Raw genomic sequence first — 21,835 nt, 5'->3', positions numbered from 1 at the left:
CTCCAAAATTTCTTGGGATTTTTAACAAGATCTGATTCTACCGACTCAGAATGCGCCTGGCAATCACGGTTTAAAATTTTCTTACATCGCTTTCTGCAAATTTTCAATTCAACTTCCCACTTTGGAAGACCACTTTTCTTAAACCTCTTGTGCAAAAAATCTTTCCGTTTTAAAAGCGTTCTGAGTTCACGAAAAAACCAGATAGGGAAGCGAGATTTTTTAGGCGTTTTAAGAGGGATATACATGTTCATAGCCTCCTGAACAACAGTTGTGAGGAGGTATACTTGGTCGTCGATATCAGACGTCTCCTAGATAGAAGCCCAGTCAACTTTCGAAGGATGGTGATACATTCCAGTGTAGTCCCCAGCTGAATACTTATACGATATGAGTGGGGAAGGAGTATTAGAGGGACTGAGGACCGGAGGATGAAAAACAAAAAGAACTACATCAAGAGCAGGGTGATAGCTATCCTCAGGAACCATAGAAAGTTCACTTCGAGCTACATGTATACCGTCCATGTTTGAAAAGCATAAATCTAAAGCATTACCTTGATCGCTTAGAATGTTAGTGTGATGTCTAAGATCTAAAAAGGAAGTAAAGTTGAGGAGATAGTTGCACTTTTGTTTACAATAAAAGTTGCCAGTAAGGACTGGCAACTTTTATTGTAAAGTTGAGGAGATAGTTGTCCAGTTAATACCTGGAGCGTTTAAATCCCCCAAGATTAAGATATTACTCCCTTGTGAATCATTAGTTGTACTTTCAATGTCAGCGAGACACCTTTGGAAATCATCGGGTGTCGTCTGAGGAGGAAGGTAGAACATACCTATTAAAATACTTTCTCTCCTAGAACACTCAATTTCCACCCACAGAAACTCGGGACATCTCTCCAGATCCTCACGTGTTCGTGAACTATACTGTTTGTAAACCGCGACCAATACCCCGCCTCCTACTCGGCCCCGGAAAGAGAAATCACGATCGTGACGGTAGACATCAAAACAAGGCGGAAAGTAGTCGGAGGAAATAACACTAGGACATACCCAAGTTTCCGTTAAACAAACAAATGAGTAATTAGAGAGAGTTATGTTGGCAAAGAAACATGCAGCTTTCGTCCGCAGGCCACGGACATTCTGGTAAAACAAATCGACGTTACTCATTGTGTATTTAGTGTTGGGCTTGTGGGCTTTTTCAGACGAGTGAAGGAGTTCTTGACGAAGAGCGCGTCTGAAAGGTGTAAAAAGACAATCCCTCGGCCACAAAGCAGGGTCAGAGATTTTCTCAAAATCTTTGGCAGCTACAGAGACGTGAAAAGAGGCGTAGGTATTGTAGCGAGTCGTCAGTCGGTGGCACTTCAAGTTTTCCACATCGAGTGAACACAATGCCGAACGATGTCAGCAGAGGTGGTGACCGGATCCAGCTTGGTCACAAACAATGCCCTCCGGCGGGAAGATGAGGGGGCAACGCTCAGCTTGCACGCCACGTACGCTCCGGCTTGTGCGGGGACTCGAGTCTTCAGGCTGATCGGGTTGGGCTTAACAGGCAGTGGATCATCTTCCGGTGCCACGCTCACCAGCGCAGAGACCGGTGTCTGCGGGCTCATAGGGTTAGGCTTACCAGGCAGCGCATCATCTTTCGTCGTCCTGTTCGCTGGTGCACCTGCAGACTTTGCGGAGAGAGCCGAGGCGGGAGGGAAGCGCAGGGCCGCAGCAAACGTTTTTCCTCCACTGGGCCCTGCCTGAACTTCAGCATCAACTCTTGCACGTTTGTTAAGCACGTCGCGTAAGCCGCGAACTTCCGCCCGCAGGCAGGCGATGGAGCCTGCCTGGAGTTCCGCCTGCTGTCTCTGCTCACGACGGAGACGCGCGTTGTCTTCACCGAGGGAAGCAACCTCCTCGGTGAGGAAAGAAATTCCTTCCAGCGCGTCGAGGAGGAGGGACCGAAGGGACTGAAGGCTGGCGTCCCCACGTGCGTCGAGGCCATCGGGAGAGGAGGCAGCGTCACCGGACGAGAAGGGGAGGCCGATGGCGGAGGAGGAGGAGAGCGGGCGAACTGGTCGTCGGGATCACCGGAGACCACGCCGCTGACGTTAGGCCTAGCTCCACCGTTGATCTTGGCACAGCTTTGGCAGACAAATGAGCTCACCTCACGCTGAAGAAATGTGCGTTCGGTCTCCGGAAAGCATACGCACTTCGTATGTGCGCGAAGTTGGCACTCAGTGCAGCGAACAAATTTTTGTCGTCCGTAAAAGACGCGAGAGCAAATCAGACATGCATCCTTACTGCGCGGCACCTCCGCAGCGAAGACAACACAGAACCTTGAGGAACTCCGGCTTTAAGAAGTAAGTTGGCGCTCTGGGTATTGTTGACAGAAACCCGCTGTGTACGGTTCGTCAGAAAGTCTTCAAGTATATTAGAGAAAGGACCTCTAAACCCGTAGTCAAAAAACTTTTTGATTAATATTTTGTGACTAATGGAATCGAACGCCTTAGAAACATATAGAAAAAGAGCGCAGGCATATTTTTTGTTTTCCAAAGTGTCGCGTAGCTTATCCACAAAATCTTCGAGAAGTGAATCCGTGCCACGTCCCGGAATAAAACCGTGCTGAGACGGCAAATAAAGATCAAACTTTTCCAGGAACGCCGTCATTGCTTTTAAAAGGTTCTTCTCAAGTATCAAGGATAAACACGAGAGAATAGATATTGGTCTGTAACTCTCTACGCTATCATGCTTTCCTCCTTTGTAAAGCGGTCTGACACTGACACTTTTTAGCCCAACTGGAATGACCTCTGAGCTGATAGTCCCATTCATTACGTAAAGCAGAATACCAGACAAAACGTCGAAATTTCGCCGTAAGTCGCTGATGCGAATATTATCTGCTCCGGGAGCCTTGTTCGGCTTAAAACTAAATACAAGATTACGCAAGTCCTGTGGTGTCATGCTTGACAAGAATGCTGAGGCCGAGCAAGAGCGGTTCAAGTTAAGAGGAGTGATATTTTCGTCGTTTGATACACCTGACACGGAAGCAAAGCATTTAAAAGTGTCAGTAACCGATTGTAAGTCGGTTCCGAAATGCTTGGTAATTGTGTCATCTATCGAATACTTGTTTGAAACTCCTTTAACCTCCTTTACCAAAGCCCAGGTTTTATAAATATCAAAACGTGATTTATAAAACTTATTTTGAAAATGCTGACGTTTTCTGGAGCGAATTATGGCATTTTCATGATTTCTACAACTTTGCTATTGCAAACGCAATTCTTTATCGTTCGGGAAATGGTGACATCGTGCCCATAACATATCTTTCTCTTTGATCGCAGATAAGACGTCTGCGGTAAGCCAAGGTTGATTCTGCCTGCGTTTTCTTACAGTTATTGTTTTTACGCTCATGAATTTAAAATCCGACAAAATATGAATTAGCTTAAGGTATGCATCCTGGTGATTAAAATTTTCTATTAGTATATTCCAATTATAAGGCGAAATTAATCTATCAAACTGACGGGAATCCACGATTGTTGTTTCTTTTTGCTGTTCTATAGGTTTTTCTGAAATACCACAAAAGTTAATGCGACACGCCACGAAGTAATGGTCCGCCGATTTTCGCAAGATTACTGCCGATGTTACAGGTATACCAGAGTTTCTAACGTTTATATGATCAATGCAAGACGAAACCAATTTATCGGACAGGCGTTCCTCTCGTGTCGGTACATTTATTATGCATTCGATGCCGTAGTTAGCGAGAATATTTAAATAGTCACATACGAATGATCTTGAAGAATTCATTACGTCAATATTTAAGTCACCCACGATGCAAAGTTTACTGGTAGACGCTATACTTTCTAAATTAGTATTTAACTCCTCTAGAAATCTGTTCACATTTTCTGAAGGTGGCCTATAAACCGAAAATAGAAATATTTCGAAATTAATTTTATTTAACTTCAGCGAGAGACACTCGGCATGATTAAAGGAGGCCGCTAAATCTACTACTGACCATGTTTTGTTTACATACACGGCTATTCCTCCTCCCCTCCCTGCGTCAGGCGTCAAAAAGAAGCTGTCAAATCCCGGTAAAGAAAACTGATCCTGTGAAACGAAAACCTCCCGAACATTTATTTCGGTTAACACGAAAACGTCGACAGAGTTCTCGACTGCTCGAGCAATCAGCTGAAATTCATCCTAATATTTTCTAATGCTTCTTAGGTTAACATGTAGTACAGTAAGCGCACTAGCACTAGGCGGGAAAAGGTCAAGAAACGAAGGAAAGCCAGAAAGTACTACTGGGTTTTCCATTATCATACTATTTTTTGTAAATCCCTAGTGCTAGAGATGCGCACTGCCGTCGAGTTTTCGTCCTTTTTTGCAAAGATAGTAGCGTTCTTTACCCAAACAAATTTGTAGAATTTGTCCCTGTCTTTGGTTCTGGCTTGCCCGAACAGGTCCTTGTTCGTTCTTGTCAAGTTGTCGTTGAAATAAATCTTCGAACGGATTTCTGACCGTGGTAGCGTTGCCAACTTTTTACGCGCATTCATCCAGCGGTCCTTCGTGGGAACCGAGGTGAACTGAATCAGTATGTGAGGGGCCCTCTCGCGCCTAGAGCGCAAACGGTGACAGACTACCACCTCGGCGGGGTTAAAATCCACGATGTTCAGTTTGTGTGCAAGGTCGCTGATGGTGGCCCCCAAGCCTTCCTCATTCGCGCAAGAAATACCATGCATTTCCATATTGCATCGTCGGCTATACTGTTCCGTCGAGTTTATGTTTGTTGTAGTTGATCAATCATAACGGTTTGCTCAGACACGGTGGCCTGTAGTGCTCCAACTTCGGTTCTCAGTAGTTTAACTTCTTTATCGTTTTCTGTCACAAGCTTCACGGTAGATTCATACTTCTTCACAGATTCTTGGAGGCTCCTGATTGTTTCTTTCATCGCATCTACTGATGGCTTCAGGGCGAGGAGCTCTTCTACTTTGGCAGGGAGATCTGAGAGTCGATCAACGTTTGCCTTTAGTGAATGAAGAATTTCGAGCTTGGCGTTTATTTTGGCTAGCGTCGTAGGGACTATTTCGCTAGCAGCTGGTGTCAAAAGTTCCCTAGAACCTCCGCCACTCATCCTGATTGTACGATTCCTGCACGTACGGCAGTTCTAATTTCCGCGTTTGGCGGTGCCCATTTATTTGAAAGTTCTGTCCGCGATTCCGGAGCACGCGTCAAGATTGTAAGCATGACTGCAGGAATAGCATTTCATGAAACTTCCATCACTCGGCACTGATTTAAAGTACACAATACAATCAGTGTTACTTGACTCAGACATGACTCTTTCAGTTGCAAAACTTTATAACATAAAAATAAAGATACGGAGATACAAAACGCACTTGTTGCAGTCGACGGCAAAGTTGAAAATGAAAACTAATGAACCTTGGTTACAAATACAGATTCTCACCTTATTATAATAATAATAATCAATCAATCAATCAATCAATCAATGTTTTTATTCGTGCCCAGGAACAACCTTGCGGTCTTGGTACAGGTGCACTGTGTTAACATGTAAGGCAGAACAGGGCATAAAGCAATAGTACGGACAACACACACAACGGACAAGCCCTAGAAAAATACACTTAAAAATTATAAAAAGTAAACACAAAGTCACAACACACGATAAGCTTAATGGTACTACCGCCACCACCAATTGCTAGAAAGAAAAAAAATGCATTCAAAGTGGGGAATTTCGGCGTAAACGCCGCAAGTTAGTGCATACAGTTCAAATTTAAGTGATGGCCTTTAACGTTTTTACAAACTGCAGCGTGTTATTGTTAAATATGTCGAGTGTTTCAGAAAAAGAAGAATTATAAGTATGCCCAAGTCTGGACACAGGATCGTGGAGGTTGAGTAGACGCCTGTTGCAGAAGGACGCATTTTGCCTTGTTGTTTTTAGAGGAATTTTTAAGAGTACTCTTGACGTCAATACCGTGCAATCAGTGATGGCGTGGACAAGTTTGTATAAAAATAAGATATCGGCAAGTTCTCTCCTACGAAGCAGGGTAGGTAGTGCCACGCTACGCTGAACAGGGACAGGGACATCAGTAGTGGTGGGCACAATGCGCGCTGAGCAACGATGTCTATAGATGGAAAGAAACTTGTTCTGAACCCGTTCTATTTTCGAGGAATTTGTGGCACAAATTCCATTCCATACAACAGAAGCGTATTCAAGCTGTGGTCGACACAATGCACTGTAGAGTATAAGAAATGTGCAGGGGTTAATAAACTCTTTAGTGATGCGGCACGCACTCCCGAGCGTGCGTAGAGCTGCGTTCACGATGTGATCCACATGACTGGAGAAGTGTAAGGTGCTGTCAAACACCACGCCAAGATCTTTGATTCTGTTCATACGTTCCAAAAGGTCTGTCTGAATAACATATGGGAATACAATGTTATGTGTCTTACGAGTGTACGACACGACTTTCGTTTTAGAGCTATTTATCTTCAGGTCATTCTCCGCATAATAGTAATAATAGTAATAATAATAATAACAGCATAATAATAATAGTAATAATAAAGTTTATTGCTCCTCTTTGATACTAGTCGAAATTAATACAGGTTCGTCAAAGCCATCGAGGGCTTGTGGGACAGAACCTAAGTTGAAGTGACATGGAGTGAAATATTAAGAACAGAAATGTTAAGCATCATAGTAGCATCAAGAAAAGTATTAGAAAAAAAAAAGCTGGTCATCGCATCGGTATCAAGTGAAGAAAAGAACATAAAAAGCTTGAGCGTCTCAGTAACAGTACGTGTACAACTGAAAAAAAATGTCAGCTTTGTCACAGTCTTGAGAAAAGTTCGTGAAGTTTCAGAGGTTGGTACAGCAACACAGAATGTCAAATGTTTTACATACAAACAGTATGTACTCTGGAGCACCAATCAGTATGATCAATTAGCTCTGGTATATGCATATCTATGAGTCTTCGGTTCTTTTAAATCACATTAACTTTGCCAAGTTAGAAAAAAGTAAAGAGTAAAAAAAAAAATAGAATGTGCACTATACATAAAAATTTAAATAAATGTTAAAAAAATGTTGCAAAGAAAGAAAGCTGGGACGTTTGGTCTTTCAAACACAAAAGAAAACGCAAAAAAACAGGCCTTTCAAGAGGTTTCGTTTAAGGAAGTATAATGACGTAGAGCTTTCCTTAGTTTCTTTTTTGAAGTCAGGTCTTCAAAGTTCGATGGTAACGAGCTAAAAATTTGAGGAACATAGTAACATCGCATTTGTTTGCCGTAACGTGTATAACACGTGGGAACATAAAACCGAGTGTCCAGTCGTAGTTTACGCGATGTTGGACAGGGTGTTTTGAATTCGTCATTCCAGTAATGGGTGAGCACGATCGTTTCAAACAAGAGAGACTGATAATAATAATAATAATAATAATAATAATAATAATAATTTTATTCCACATATATTAAATGATACAATACAAATACGGGTCTGTCCAAGCCACAGGAGGCTTGTGGGACAGGACCCGGCAAGTCGAAACGGCGAAAAAACAAAGAATAAGGTGAACTCAAAATAAGATATGAACTATGCAGAAGATGAGTAAAAACAGAACAACGAAGGGTTACTACAAGCTAAAATTGGTCAGCATTTTTTTCAGTTTTCTTTTTGTAGTGCTCTCAAAAAGTGATAATAATAAAAATGATAATAATAATAATAATAATAATAATAATAATAATAATAATAATAATCTTTATTTACGCGTGTAGTTCACTTCATAGTGAGGCGGGTCTGTCAAAGCCAGACAAAAGGCTTGTTGGACAAGACCCTACAGTTTGTGATTAAAAAGCGTCCCCACACACGTAAGCTTCCAAGCTCAACATTAGGGCTGGGCGTCGATTAAAAGTTTTAACCCGATTAATCGCCACCCTTTATTCGATTAATTAATCGATTAATCGGTCTCGTTTATTTCATTGCAATATATTAAAAAAAGTTTTTTTTTTGCTGAATCTGTGATAAACGGTGCAATGTACAACTTAGATTATGAATTAATCTCGATATGTAGTTAAGAAGAGTATCAGAGACCTTTCGCTAAATATTACTTTTGCCGCGTGAGGCAAAGATGTTCGTTGATATTCTCTAGAAAGGGCGGCTTCCTTTCATTGTTCACAAAAATCTCTACTGCGCTAAACACTTTCGAACTACGTTGAAATGGCCGGGGACATGCTTAACCTCTGTACTTAATCGGATGCTATAAAAATATCGCCCCTGTACAGTTTACCTTGTTCTAAAATTTGACCTAAAGGTCACCCTTCGTACAGGCGTACTCGTCCACGTCTGCGTTATGGAAGTGTTTAATTTTGAGTTTTTTTTAGTTCGTCTAAATTTTACCGATTAACCAGTTAAAAGATTTAATCGCGATTAAAGCATTAATCGATTAATCGGTAGGTTAATCGATCATTTGCCCAGCCCTACTCAACATACATCACAATATCAAATCAAATCAAATCAAATCAAATTTATTCGTTGTCACATTTTACATGACAACAGGGACTGGGGCAAAAAGCTGCTAAAGAGCAGCTTGACAAGGGTCCCAGCCCCCGTACAGTTTGCGACAGCTTCAAACAATTTAACGACTAAAATTTAGTTTACAACTACACAGTGTACAGAGACTAGTACACACCAATGCAGAAACTTGATTTATACAATACTAAATTTGTTGAAAACATATAGACGAAAAACACACAGGCCAGTGAAAGAAGAACTCGAATAATTAAAGCAATGATACAATCGTACATGAAATAATACATCCAGTTCATAACGAAAAATATCAGCAGTATTCAAAAATCGCCTAGAAAAGTAAGTTCTTTTAATTCCCTATGTGATAGTGATTCAAAATGGCGACCTTTTCTGTACAAACTATTTAACATGGTGGACAATCTGAAATGGAGCGTCTGATTTAGGTAATTTGTACGCGTTGGGCGAATCATCCAGGGTTCATTTTGTCTTAGGTTGCGTAGGATGACGCGATGTTTTAGGTTGACTAGTTTAATAAAATGAACATTATTGTGTTGAAGAGCCCTGCGATACGTTGACAGAAGCTTGTAAGGATACATTTGCTCAACGGTTTTGACATTTAGGGATTTAAATAGTGATTTAGTTGGATGAAGAAATGGAGTTCCTGAAATTGCACGTACGGCCTTCTTTTGTAATAGATGCAACTTATTCAGATTACTTTTTGTTGTGGTGCCCCATATCAGGTTACAGTAATTTAAGTGAGAAGAAATTAATGTATTATATATAGTTAATTTAATTCGAGTAGGAAGTAAACTTTTAAATCTTGTAAGCAGGCCTACATTTTTAGATATTTTTGCTTGCATGTAGTCTATGTGTGCATTCCAGCTCATATCATAAGAAAACAACACACCCAAAGTTTTAATACAATCCACAAACTCAATTTCTTCATTGTTTATTGTAAGATGAGGTAGGTTAATTATTTTCCTATTTTTGGGCCTAAACAAAATAGCTTTGGTCTTTTTACAGTTTAATTTTAGTTTGTTGTTAAGCGTCCAGGCGGCGATTTTTTTTAGCACTTCGTGCACTGTAGCAATAGAAGTAGAAAGATTGTTATGGGAGAAAAAAATACTTGTATCATCAGCGTAAATTATCAGCTTTACATCATCGCTTTTGGCCACATGCACAATGTCGTTTATGTATAGTATAAATATAAACGATTATGGTCACACAAACACATGCACATAAACAGCACAGTTAAAAACTTGCACTTTTAGATCGGAGCATTTGCTTCAGTTTGTTTAGTGAGTCCACAGTGTAAACATCGTCCGGTAGGCTATTAAATATATAGGGAACATAAAAATTCCGAATTCTTTTTCCGTAGTTTGTCACAACAAAAGGCATTTCATAGCGCTCGGTATGTCGAAGTGATCTAGATACGACATGAGGTACTCTGAAATTATCGCACCAAAAGTGTTTCAATATAACGGTCTGAACCAATAAGGAGTGGAACAATGGCAAGCCCAAGACTGCTATAATCTCTTCTTCAGTTTGCGATATGGAACCATAAACAATGCTTTTAAATATTCCTTTTAAGACTGAGTCTATTTTTTGACCCCATCGTCCTGGGCTGTGACCAAAAATAGTTATTCCGTAACGCAAAACACTGTATGCCAAAGCGTGAGCTATTGTCTTTTTCGTTGAATAAGGTATTAAAGATCTGGTATTGTACAGTAAACAAAATACATTTCTCAGTCGTTTACAAAGTTTTGACAGATGAGAATTCCACGACAAATCACTTTCGAATTGAATTCCTAAATATTTAACTTGATCTACATAAGATATGGGACAACAGTTACAAGATGTACAAAGAGAGGTATGCATATATATAGGATGATTGGGCGTTAACATCTTAAGAGGATTACGAAAGCAGACAAGCTGAGTTTTAGATGCATTTATCGTAAGACAATTTGTCTTAAACCAGTCATTAAGTTGACAAGTGTCCTCTTGGAGTAATGCGATTGCTACAGGATAATCAAGATGTTTTGAAAGCAACAATGTGTCATCCGCATATTGTAACAATTTACATGTTGAAACTGAGTTAGACATATCGTTTACAAAAATGTTAAAAAGAAGAGGTGACAGAACAGAATTTTGGGGAACACCAGCCTTTAAGGTAACTCGGGAGCTTCGACTATTACCTATAGAAACTAGCTGTGTCCTCTCAGTTAAAAAGTTCCGGAGAAGAGAAAGAAATGGGCCGCGGAATCCAATGTTTTGCAATTTTGTTGGTAAAATAGTGTGACTCACTGAATCGAACGCCTTTGCTATATCAATAAAAAGTGCGCAAGCAATCTGATGCCTCTCGAAGGCTAGATGTAATTCATCTGAAAAATCTTCCAAAAGTGGCTGTGTCCCACGTCCGTTGACAAACCCATACTGACTGGGCGACAGAATATTAAAGTGATCAAGAAAGGCCGTCATAGTTTGAAAAATATGTTTTTCTAAGATTTGGACAATACAGGGCAAAATGGAAATTGGTCGATAATTGTCAAGTTTTTTATGCTCTCCCCCCTTAAATACGGGCTTCACTAGCGCACTTTTCAAATCAACCGGGATCATTCCGGAGGAAATGAACCCATTTAACATGTGAAGGAGCACAAGTTTTATAGAATCATAATTTCGGCGCAGATCATTTGCACTGATACCATCGATACCGGGTGCCTTGTTAGTTTTGAAACTAAAAAGCAAAGTGCGTAGATCACGTTCAGACATTCCGGGAAGGAATGCCGAGGAAACATTATAATCAAGAAAATCTGCCGTGAACATAGTATCATCCCGAGCTACTCCAGAAAATTTAGCGAAGAACATATTGAAATCCTCTACTAGTTTTGTCGTATTGTTCCCAAACACTTTCTCGAGGGAGGCATCTATTGATCTCTTTACACCCGTGCCTCGTAATTGATTTATTAAACTCCAAGTCATTGAAATATTTGACCTTGCTTTAAAAAACTTATCTCGAAAGTGTTTTCTTTTTGCTGATGGAATAAGCGCGGTTACACGGTTTCGCATACTACGGAATTCTTTTTTCAAGTTTGTATTGGTTGGTGATCGCCGACATCTGGCCCAAAGAACATCTTTACAGCGGATAGCTGACAAAATGTCACTCGTTAACCATTCTTGTTCGCTACGACGTCGCATCAGGGTAATAACCTTTTTAGATTTGCCCTTGAAGTAGTCAAATATATCTCTAAACCTACAGTACACTTCATCAAAGTCTTGAATAGAGAGTAAACTATTCCAATCATAAGTTTTAACCAAATTATCAAATCTAATTTTATCAGTTATTTCCAGTGTTTTTGTTATCGGTATTGTTGATTTCATCGTGAGTTGCGATGCAAGTTGACACGCCACAAAGTAGTGGTCGGCTAATTTTTGCTCTATTACAACTATTCCAATCATAGGTTTTAACCAAATTATCAAATCTAATTTTATCAGTTATTTCCAGTGTTTTTGTTATCGGTATTGTTGATTTCATCGTGAGTTGGGATGCAAGTTGACACGCCACAAAGTAGTGGTCGGCTAATTTTTGCTCTATTACGGCCGATTTTGCAACAGCATTCGGAGCGCGTATGCTTATATGATCCAGACATGAGGCCACAAGGTGATTATCCAAGAGTTCTTCTCGAGTTGGAGCTAAAATCAGTTCCTCCAGACCAAAATGGGCTAAAAGATTCAGATAGTCACATACAATAGACTTGGCGGGTTGAAGCGTATCAATGTTGAAATCACCTACTAAACAGATGTCGACAGACTGAAAATTGCCAAGTGTATTTTTTAGTTCTTCTAAAAATCTTAAAGGATTAACTGAAGGAGGTCTGTAAAAAGCTAATAAAATCAAGGACCACTTATCATTCCATAGCCTCATAGACAAAGACTCGCAATGGCAAAACTCTACATCAAGTGTTTCAGTACACCACAAGTCCTTAACAAATATCGCAATTCCTCCTCCTCGTCCAATCGGCCGTGTAAGAAAGAATGATTTATATCCCGGTATCCGGAACTCACCACAGAAATCGTCTTTAACATTGATCTCTGTTAGCACAAAAACATCAAAGAGTGGTGACGTATTGTTTACAGTTATTACAAACTGGTCCCAATATTTACGAATACTTCGAATATTTACATGTAAGAGCCCAAGAGTACTATCACTAGCCGGTTCCGAGAAACGTTGAAATGAAGAAAAATCTGAATATTGACGAAACTGTACTTCCATTATTCGATGCGGTTGTTATCCACTGGTAGTTTTAAGCCGCTTAGCAACAAAAAGAGTTACACAATCAATTCGAGGTCGGCCAACCGGTGGATGGGAACCAGTGACGAGGTTCCTGACTTTTTTGCAAATAGCTTCCCATTTTTCACCCAAGTGAATTGGTACTGCTTGCTTCTTGCTTTCTCCCGTACCATCCAAAAGAGTTCCCTGTTCTTTCGCGTTAGGTTCTCGTTGAGGAAGAGTTTGGGCAACGAACCCTCTGCTGCCAGAGTTCTCAGCTTACCTCGCATGGCGAGCCATTGTTCTCTTAGCGACACTGATGCCAATTTAACCAAGATAACTGGAGGGCCGTCGCGCCGCGATGGCAGACGATGCACCGCCAGTATGTCCCTTGGCTGAAAGTTTTCAAGGCCTAGCTTGCCAGCCAACTCGCCCACAACGGAGACTAAGTTTTCATTTGGGGCATGAGGGAGTCCATGTATCTCAAGGTTTGAGAGACGACTGTACTGGTCGCTATCGTTCAGCTCTTCTTTCAGGTGCTCGATGGTCTGAGACTGCTCTGTTACCACGCTTCTTAGCAATGTCGTTTCCTCACGGAGCTCTGTTATCGCTGTTGAGTTGGTAGTGGCTGTAGACAGCAGAAAGTCGTACCGAGCCGACAGAAAGTCTACGGCCTTCTGAACCTCCGTTACTGCGGATTTCAGGCTCTCGACTACTGGCTTCAATGTCAGGAGTTGATTCATCTGAGTTGGTAAGTCGAGGAGGGTGTCAACATTGGCCTTCAGCAAGGTGAGACACTCCAGTTTAGCTTCCAGCGACCGAAGATGTTCCGTACCAGCAGGAGACGCGCATTGTCACGAGCTGGCTTCACTTCGAGACTCATTCCCGCTATGTCGCTGTCGGCACACACGGCAGCGCCAGACCGCTCGTTTTCCAACAGCCATGGCATTGAATGTGTTTTCCGCAACACCGGAGCAAAGCTTCCCCAGATGATACGATGCTCTGCACTCGGCGCATGACATGTGCCGACCATCGTTCACAATCTTCTCGTGGCATTGAGCGCACTTGAGTGGAGAAGACATAGCACACACGCAGAAGGGAAAGATGTGAAGTGCTGTACTCCCGTGTCACGTGCGTCGCCTTGATGTGTTGGGCAGGCTTGCGCGAGATGCTTTGCTCACCGTGGAGATCGTCGTGCCAGGCAAGCTCGCGCACAACGGGCGTTCTAGGAGCCGAGCCGGGCGAAGACGCAAAGTCGCTTAGGCCTACCCGTTGGAATGCTGTCAGTGAAGACGTTGGGTACCCGATCTTGAGCAAAGTCGGTGCCCACCACGACGCAGAGGAATCCTCCGAGTCACAAAAAGCTCGTTGGCGTCAGATGTTCCGATTGAAAGCGATTACGAGTGAAAACTCGCAGAGCAGTAAAAAGGAGCGACGGTTCCTGGGGACTTCTTGATGATGATAATCTCATAATAATAATAATAATAATAATAATAATAATAATAATAATAATAATAATAATAATAATAATAAATTTATTTCGCATATCTTCAATACAGAACAAAGTAACGGGTCTGTCGAAGCCAGTGGAGGCTTGAGGGACAGAACCCAACAAGTCAAATGACACAAATTGCAAAGAAGTCCAAGGAACACATAGGAAGGAAAAAGCTATGACAGTAATTTCAGTCAAATAATCAGTCAAATAACAGTGGAAACATTAAAAAAAAAACACACAACGAGCAGTAATGAACAGAACTCTACAAGAGAATTACACTGAGAAATTGTTCAACAATTTTTTTCAATTTTCTCTTAGTGGTAGCTTTAAAAAAGGAATCAGGGAGTCTATTCAATATATATGGCACATAGTAGGAACGAACTCGTTTACCATATCTCGTATAACACCGGGGGGTTATGAAACGCTCTGAGCTACGCAAATCCCTGCTCCACACAAGGGGATTCTTGAAGTCATTACACCAAAAATGAGAGATTACAACAGATTGAAGATGGAGTGAACGAAAGTTCGGCAACTGTAAAGCCTCGAAGATGTCTGCACCTAATGGAAGATCGAAATGATACCCAACGCTTTTTAACAAACTTTTAAGAATTCTGTCAATTTTTGTTTTTCAAGCTTCTGAGCAGTTACCAAATAATGTGTTTCCATATCTGAGTATGCTATAAGCAAAGAGCATATGTTATTGATTTTATTACGGCAAATGTCATAAATATCTTATTGTTATAAAGTAAGCAGCTGACGGATCGAAGCTTTCCAGATGCATACGAAAAACGCGTTGTCCATGATAAATCTGAATAAAAAATAATGCCCAAAAACTTTACGATCTCAACGTATTTTAGGGGGGCACACGTACAATCTTGGCAGTTGGATCTGTGCAAAACAAGAGATTTGTCCAAATTAACTTGCTTTAACGGATTCCTGAAGCAAACAAGTCTAGTTTTAGATGATTTGACAGTGATAAAATTCTAAAAGAACCAATCCACTACTCGCGTGGCGTCGTGTTGCAGCGCGCGTACAGCTTGGTGGTAATTGACGTGACTAGAAACAAGTAAGGTATCATCCGCATATTGGTAAATTTTTCAACTAGTAAGCTTGGTTGAGATGTCATACACAAAAAAATGAAATAACAAAGGTGACAAAATTGACCCTTGTGGCACACCAGCTTTCAACCTAACCCGATCACTTTTAAAGTTTCCCATAGATACAACTTGAGTACGATCAAGAAAGAAATTTTCAAGTAAGGAAAAAATGGTCCACGGAAGCCGTAGTTGTGTAGTTTAAAAAGTGGTACTTTGTGACTAACCGTGTCAATGGCCTTTGCAACATCTAAAAAAATAGCACATGAACATGAATTTTGTTCAAAAGCCCAATGTAAAAGGTCAGAAAAATTTTCAACCAGAGGTTGGGTGCCTTTCCCAGTGACAAAACCATATTGGTTTGGACAGAGCAGGTTTGACTTTTCAATAAAGCCGGACTTCACAATATAGAGATGCTTTTCTAAAATTTCGCCAATGCAAGGCAAGATGGAGATTGGGCGATAACATTTTTTTTGGAGCTCCTGCTTTAAAAATTGGTGTAACAAGAGCGGTCTTTAAGTAATTGGGAATTAAGGCGCGTTCACACTCTTGCAACCGAGTACGACCGAGAAAGACTTCTTGAGACCGGATGCGCTGAGCGGAGCTGGTCCTAAGAGATCGCAAGAGGCTTAAAAACCGGTTTGGTCTCTCTCGGTCGTACTCGGTCGTACTCGGTTGCAAGAGTGTGAACGGGCCTTTACACTAGAATCAAAAACCTCATTAACTATGGTGAGAAGCACGTATCGAATATGACTAATGTTGCAGCGGAGGTCAATAATACGAATGCCATCAAAGACTTATTGCCTTTTAAAGAAAAAATTGAGCGCAGTGTGTCCATAGGGAAGAAGAGGAAGAAACGCAGACTTAGACATACCATTAATAAAACTCGAGTTCAAAGCTATAAAGTTATCATCTCTTGCAATGCCGGATGAAGTAGCGAAAAGCTTCTTGAAGTCGTTGACAACAGATTGAAGATCGGAACCAAAGTGTTGTTGAAGAAAGTCAAGGAGAGATTTTTTCGTTCCGTGTCCTCTAAAAGAGTTAATCAGCTTCCATGTTTCGCATGCATTCGATCGTAATTCATTAAAGTTTTTCTGAAAGTAGCGTCGTTTAGCAGACCTAATGATCGCATTGGCTTTGTTTCGAGCGCTTCGAAACTGTACTCTTAGTTCCACGTTTTTTGGGGCATGACGGCAACGTAGCCACGACACATCCTTTTCCTTGATTGCAGTCATGATGTCAGTATTAAACCAAGGCTTATCAGATCGTTGCTTGAATTTGATATTTTTTCTTGAGGTACTATAAAATTATTGAAACATCGCAGCAAAGGCACTGTAAACTTGGTGGGGTTCGACGGTCATTAGAAATTCACTCCAGTCAAAGGCAGAGACCAAAGCATCAAATGTAACTGTATCTATAATTGAGACATACGAAGAATCGCGCCTTGATATCTGCTCTTCACCTACTGTTACATCTAGACCATAGCCTGTGAAGTAATGGTCGGATAGTTTTTGAGTAATTACGGCAGATTTTACTGATATATCAGGGGCCCGAATATTTATGTGATCAATGCAGGAAGTTACTAACCGTCCAACCAGCAGTTCTTCTCTAGTGGGTAGGGTTATAGTATTTTCAACGCCATATTCTGACAGCAGTGTCAAATAATCGCAGACTATCGATTTATTTGGTTTAAGAGTATCAATGTTTAAATCGCCTACCATGCAAAATTGTCCTTCCGAGCGAAACTTGTCTAGCACGACATCTAGTTCAGTAAGAAAAAGCGAAACGTTTTCTGAAGGGGCCTGTAGAACGCAAGCAAGAATATGGAGAAGCCAGGCCGAGAAATGTGAACAGCTAGTGATTCAGCCTGAGCCAGATTTACGTTCTGGCTCACCGGTAACCACTCATATTTAATGTATATTGCAATACCACCGCCTCTACCATGGTCACGGGTGTGAAAGAACTCCCTATAACCATTTAAAATATATTGATTGCTTTGCAAAGATGAAACACCAATTTCAGTTAGAACGAAAACATCTATAGATCCGTTTAGGTAACTTATTAGAGCACAGAACCCGTCCCAGTGTTTACGCAAACTTCTAACATTTACGTGAATAATCGTGGAAGTGTTATCAGAAACAGGTCCCAAAAGTTGATTAAATGAATAAAAATTTGGAACCGACAAACAAATGGTCATGCTTTAGACCAGTTGCACTAGATCCTTTTGTGTGTTAACGCGAACGACTGGCGAGTCTTCGGCTTTCTTTGCGTAAATCTTAGAGTTCTTTGTCCAAACAAACCGGTATCCTCGTTTTTTTTTTGCCCTGCGTTCTCGCCAGACAAAAAAACCTCTTTATTCGCTGGTGTAAGGTTGTCATTGAAGAATAAGTTCGGTTGATCTTCAGACCGGCACAGTTTGCGTAGCCTTCCACGTGCAGACATCCAAGAGTTCTTTATGGCGACAGAGGTGAAATTTATCAGAACTGTTGGAACTGAGTCAGGTTTTTTTTGTAAGGCGATGAATTGCCAGGATTTCCGAAGGCTGAGGTGTTGGAACATCAAGCTTTTGAGATAGGTCGTTCATGATTTGCATCAGATCCTCACCATGAACAAAGGGAAGACCGTGTAGCTCCATATTGCACCGGCGACTGTACTGGTTCGTGTCATTGAGCTCTTCTTTCAGTCGCTCAATTGTGTCAGTCTGATGTTCCGTTGTTGCCCTGACTGTGTCCCCCTCCTGTTGTAAATCCTTCACAGCTTCCTCATTGGTCATTGCCATAGCGAGCACGGAATCGTACTTTAGGCTAAAAGAGTCAACGGTCATTTGTAATCCTTCGACCGTGCTGCGCAGTTCATCGACGGCTGGTCTTAGAGCCAGCAACTGATCCACCTTAGATGGAAGGGGCAGAAGGGTATCAACACTAGTCTTCAACGAAAGAAGCTGGTTAAGCTTAGCGCTGATCGAAGCCAGCTGACTGGTAACAGAAGCGCAATCTACACGCTCCTGTCTGCTCACGTCGGCGTTGCCGGAATCCTCTGGTGAGCAGTTACCAGCAGTCCCTGAGACTCTTCGGATCGCGCCAGTACGGATCTCGGCGGTCCGGCAAGTGGGACATTTCCATGTTTCTCGTCTAGCAGCGCCCATTCCCGCAAAAGTCCCATCCGCTACACCGGAGCGGGGTTTACCAAGGTGGTAACCATTCCGACAAGATACACATGTCAAAAACCGTCCGTTCGCCGGCAGAGCGCGAACGCATTTGATACAATTCATTATGTTGAGTACAGTAGCTATGAAACTATATCAGAACTATGACAATTGAAAAGTCGCAATCGACTGTTTATGGCGAAAAAGGGCAGAATTGAAAAAAAAATGAACTCTAATCTCACCTATGTCCTGTGCAGCGCTGAGCACGCGAAAACAATTCGCCACTGTAACTCCGCGCTCAGTTCATGTGGCTGTCTCGTGCTGGATTGGAGCGTCGTGTCCCACTCGTGAATCTGTACGACACAGAGATTCAATGGGTGAGAACTGTAGATGCCTTAAGGGCCACAATGACCTTGCTCGGCGTCTTGGAAAAGGTTTTCGTATTTCTCGTTCCCATGTCTATTCCCATTAGTCGATCGGAGTACTGGAGCTCATTCAAGAAGAAAGACGTAGAGCTGGCAGCGTGAAAACAGGTCGTGCCAGATGTAAGGCATGAAGGCCAAGTCTTGTAAAGGAATTGAGAAGTATATTTACATTAAAGGCCTGTTCGCACATGCAGCGGAGCGCTACAAGCATAGCGCTTACCTCGCGCTAAGCGCGTGCTGACGGGAGCGTTCACCAGCTTTGTATCGCACCGTCAAAACGGTTGCTCATGGCAGACGATAAGTAGCTGACCGCACGTGAGGAGCGCTACATCAGCGCTTCGCTGCATGTGAGAACCGGCCTTAAAGGTACACGTTATGTAGTGTGGCTAAGAGCGAGTTCGTGGTGGCTGGCTGGACTGGCTGAAGGCTTGATAAAAGCTCGCGACAGGCACCAGACAGGAACGCACGAGCGGTCCGGGCCGCGCATGAGGGCGGCTTCTTTGTCTTCCGTCACCAGGCACGCTCACTTGGGTCGCGTCAAAGGTAATAGAAAGAAGAAAAAGGGACGGAGGATACCACGCGCTCACATCCCACCGTAGCCTTAAAAGACCAAGTCTCTTGGTTTAGAGCGAATGAAACAAACGACTTGGTTACGACAAAATAAAACGGAAAGAACGCAAAAGGCAATGGCTACCAACTAATATTTAAAAAAATACGCAAAAGTTTACCACTAGAACCACTACGCTATAGCTAAGATAAACAAATATGCGAAATGAAACCTAACATTTGAAACGCATGGTCACTTTCACAGCTAACCTCAAATAAAGGTAAATGGTTGACGCTGGGATGCAAAATTAGGGCTTCAAAAGTACGCAAAAGAAAAAAGGAAAGAGACGAACACATTCACTCCCCGCCGTATCTATAACCGAGTCCTTTAGTTTGTGTGAAGACAAATTCACAGTTACTAGAGTAATAATAATAATAATAATAATAATAATAATAATAATAATAATAATAATAATAATAATAATATAATCTTTAAAAACTAATTCTCAGAGTCAGGATCAAGTTCCAGGTCTTGTCAAAGCCTCAAGGGCTTGTGGGACTAGACCCAGCAGTTGCAGCAAGCTTATTGAAAATGTTTACATTTGTCACGTTTGACACTCACACACACACACACGCACAAACACGGATCACACACCGATGACATCTTCCGCTCAAGACGCAAGTCCACATTTCTGTCGGTCTTGAAAAAGAGCAGGAAAACACGTAGTCTTATCAGAAAAGAAACGCACACATACGCACATGCAGTAGTCCGAGAATACAACGAAGACCGTAGTCGTATCGGAAGCAGGAGCGAACTGCCAAGGCCAACTTACTTCCTCAAAAAAAAAAAAAAAAGAATGTGCGCGTCTTTTTGCAGAATTGCTTTTCTTAAAGAAAACGAAGCTTTTTATACTTTCCACAAATAAAAGAATGAAATATATGCGCAGTAACAGTTACTCTTAAAAATTAATTACACGACTACTTTCATAAAAAAAAGAATTTTTTTATGTTTTTTCATATTTTCATCAAGAAAAAAAGAAAAAAATATTCCTAGTAAGGTATAAAATATTTCCACCAATCACGTTTCCATTGATAGCTCAAAACGTGTAAACAAAAAAGTGAACTGAAAAGATTACCTTATAAAACTAAGGTAGAAAAAAAGATGGATGTCACTGTTTCAGCACATCCGAGAACATGCTTCTCAGACGTGTTTTCAACGTTTTGTTTGAGTTAATGAAAAGCAGTGATTCTGGAAGACCATTAAAATTTACGGGACACAAAATGTGCGCAGACTTTCACCATAGTGAGTTCTCACCCTAGGAGTGACGAAACGTGGAACAGATTTGAGTACACGAGATGGGGTAGACGCGAGTTTGAAATCACTTTCCCAGAAATGCCGCCAAACGACAGTTTGAAGGAAAAGCGAGTAAAAAGACGGCAACTCAAGTGAAATGAAGAGGTTAGCATTAGATGAAAAGTCGCTGTTGTATGCGACACGTTTTAGAATTCCTTTTAAAACTCGGTCAATTCTTAAATGCCAGGAAAGTGAACAAATCAAAAAGACAGTTATGCCGTACCTTAGTTCGCTGTAAGCTAAGGCGTGCATTATGTTCCTTCTAACTGATAATGGTATAAAACCTTTAATGTGGGACATCATGTACGACACGCTCCTCAACCGTTGACATACGTAAGACATGTGAGTGTCCCATGTAAGATCACAATCAAAGTGAAGACCTAGGTACTTTACTGAACTAACATATTCGACAGGTCTACAATTACAACATGAACAACTGGAGTTGTGAAGGAATAGTGAAAAAGTCAAACTGACATTTTTTAAAGGATTACGGAAGCAGATCAGTTTTGTTTTCGAAGCATTTACACGTAGCTTGTTTGCCGAAAACCAGTCAATAATTTTGGTTGCGTCTGCCTGAAGCATTTCCATAGCACGCTGGTAGACTAGGTGCCGAGAAAACAAAAGAGTGTCGTCTGCATATTGAAAAATCGTTGAATTTGTCGTTACCGCAGAAATCTCATTTACGTAGAGGTTGAATAGTAAAGGAGAAAGAATGGAGCCCTGGAGAACTCCAGAAGTAAGGAAAACTTGAGAGCTGCGGACATTGTCTACTGAAACAACCTGTGTACGCTTTGAAAGAAAACTCTTGAGCAATGTACGAGATGGTCCCCGAAAGCCGATTCTATAGAGTTTGTTTAAGAGAATGTTGTGGTTCACGGTGTCAAACGCTTTGGCTACATCAACGAAGAGGGCACACACATACATGTTATCGTCGAAGGAAGAGTGCACAATATCTGAGAATTTCTCAAGGAGATTAGTTGTACTACGACCAGCAACAAACCCGTATTGACTTGGCGAGA

The 21,835-nt window shown here is 41.5% G+C and overlaps 2 pseudogenes; both read right to left on the bottom strand.

Annotated features, from left to right (window-relative positions):
• Positions 1-5,097, bottom strand: part of LOC120849785 — a 163,974-nt pseudogene extending 158,877 nt beyond the window's left edge.
• Positions 5,098-6,759: 1,662 nt separating this feature from the next.
• LOC121838278 lies at positions 6,760-18,617 on the bottom strand (annotated as a pseudogene).
• Positions 18,618-21,835: the final 3,218 nt, after the last annotated feature.

The sequence above is a fragment of the Ixodes scapularis genome, unplaced genomic scaffold (assembly GCF_016920785.2).
Source record: "Ixodes scapularis isolate PalLabHiFi unplaced genomic scaffold, ASM1692078v2 PGA_scaffold0__279_contigs__length_252992795, whole genome shotgun sequence".
In the NCBI taxonomy this organism is placed as follows: Eukaryota; Metazoa; Arthropoda; class Arachnida; order Ixodida; family Ixodidae; genus Ixodes; species Ixodes scapularis.
The sequence above is the reverse complement of the archived record's forward strand: the minus strand, read 5'-3'. Positions and strand labels throughout refer to the sequence as shown.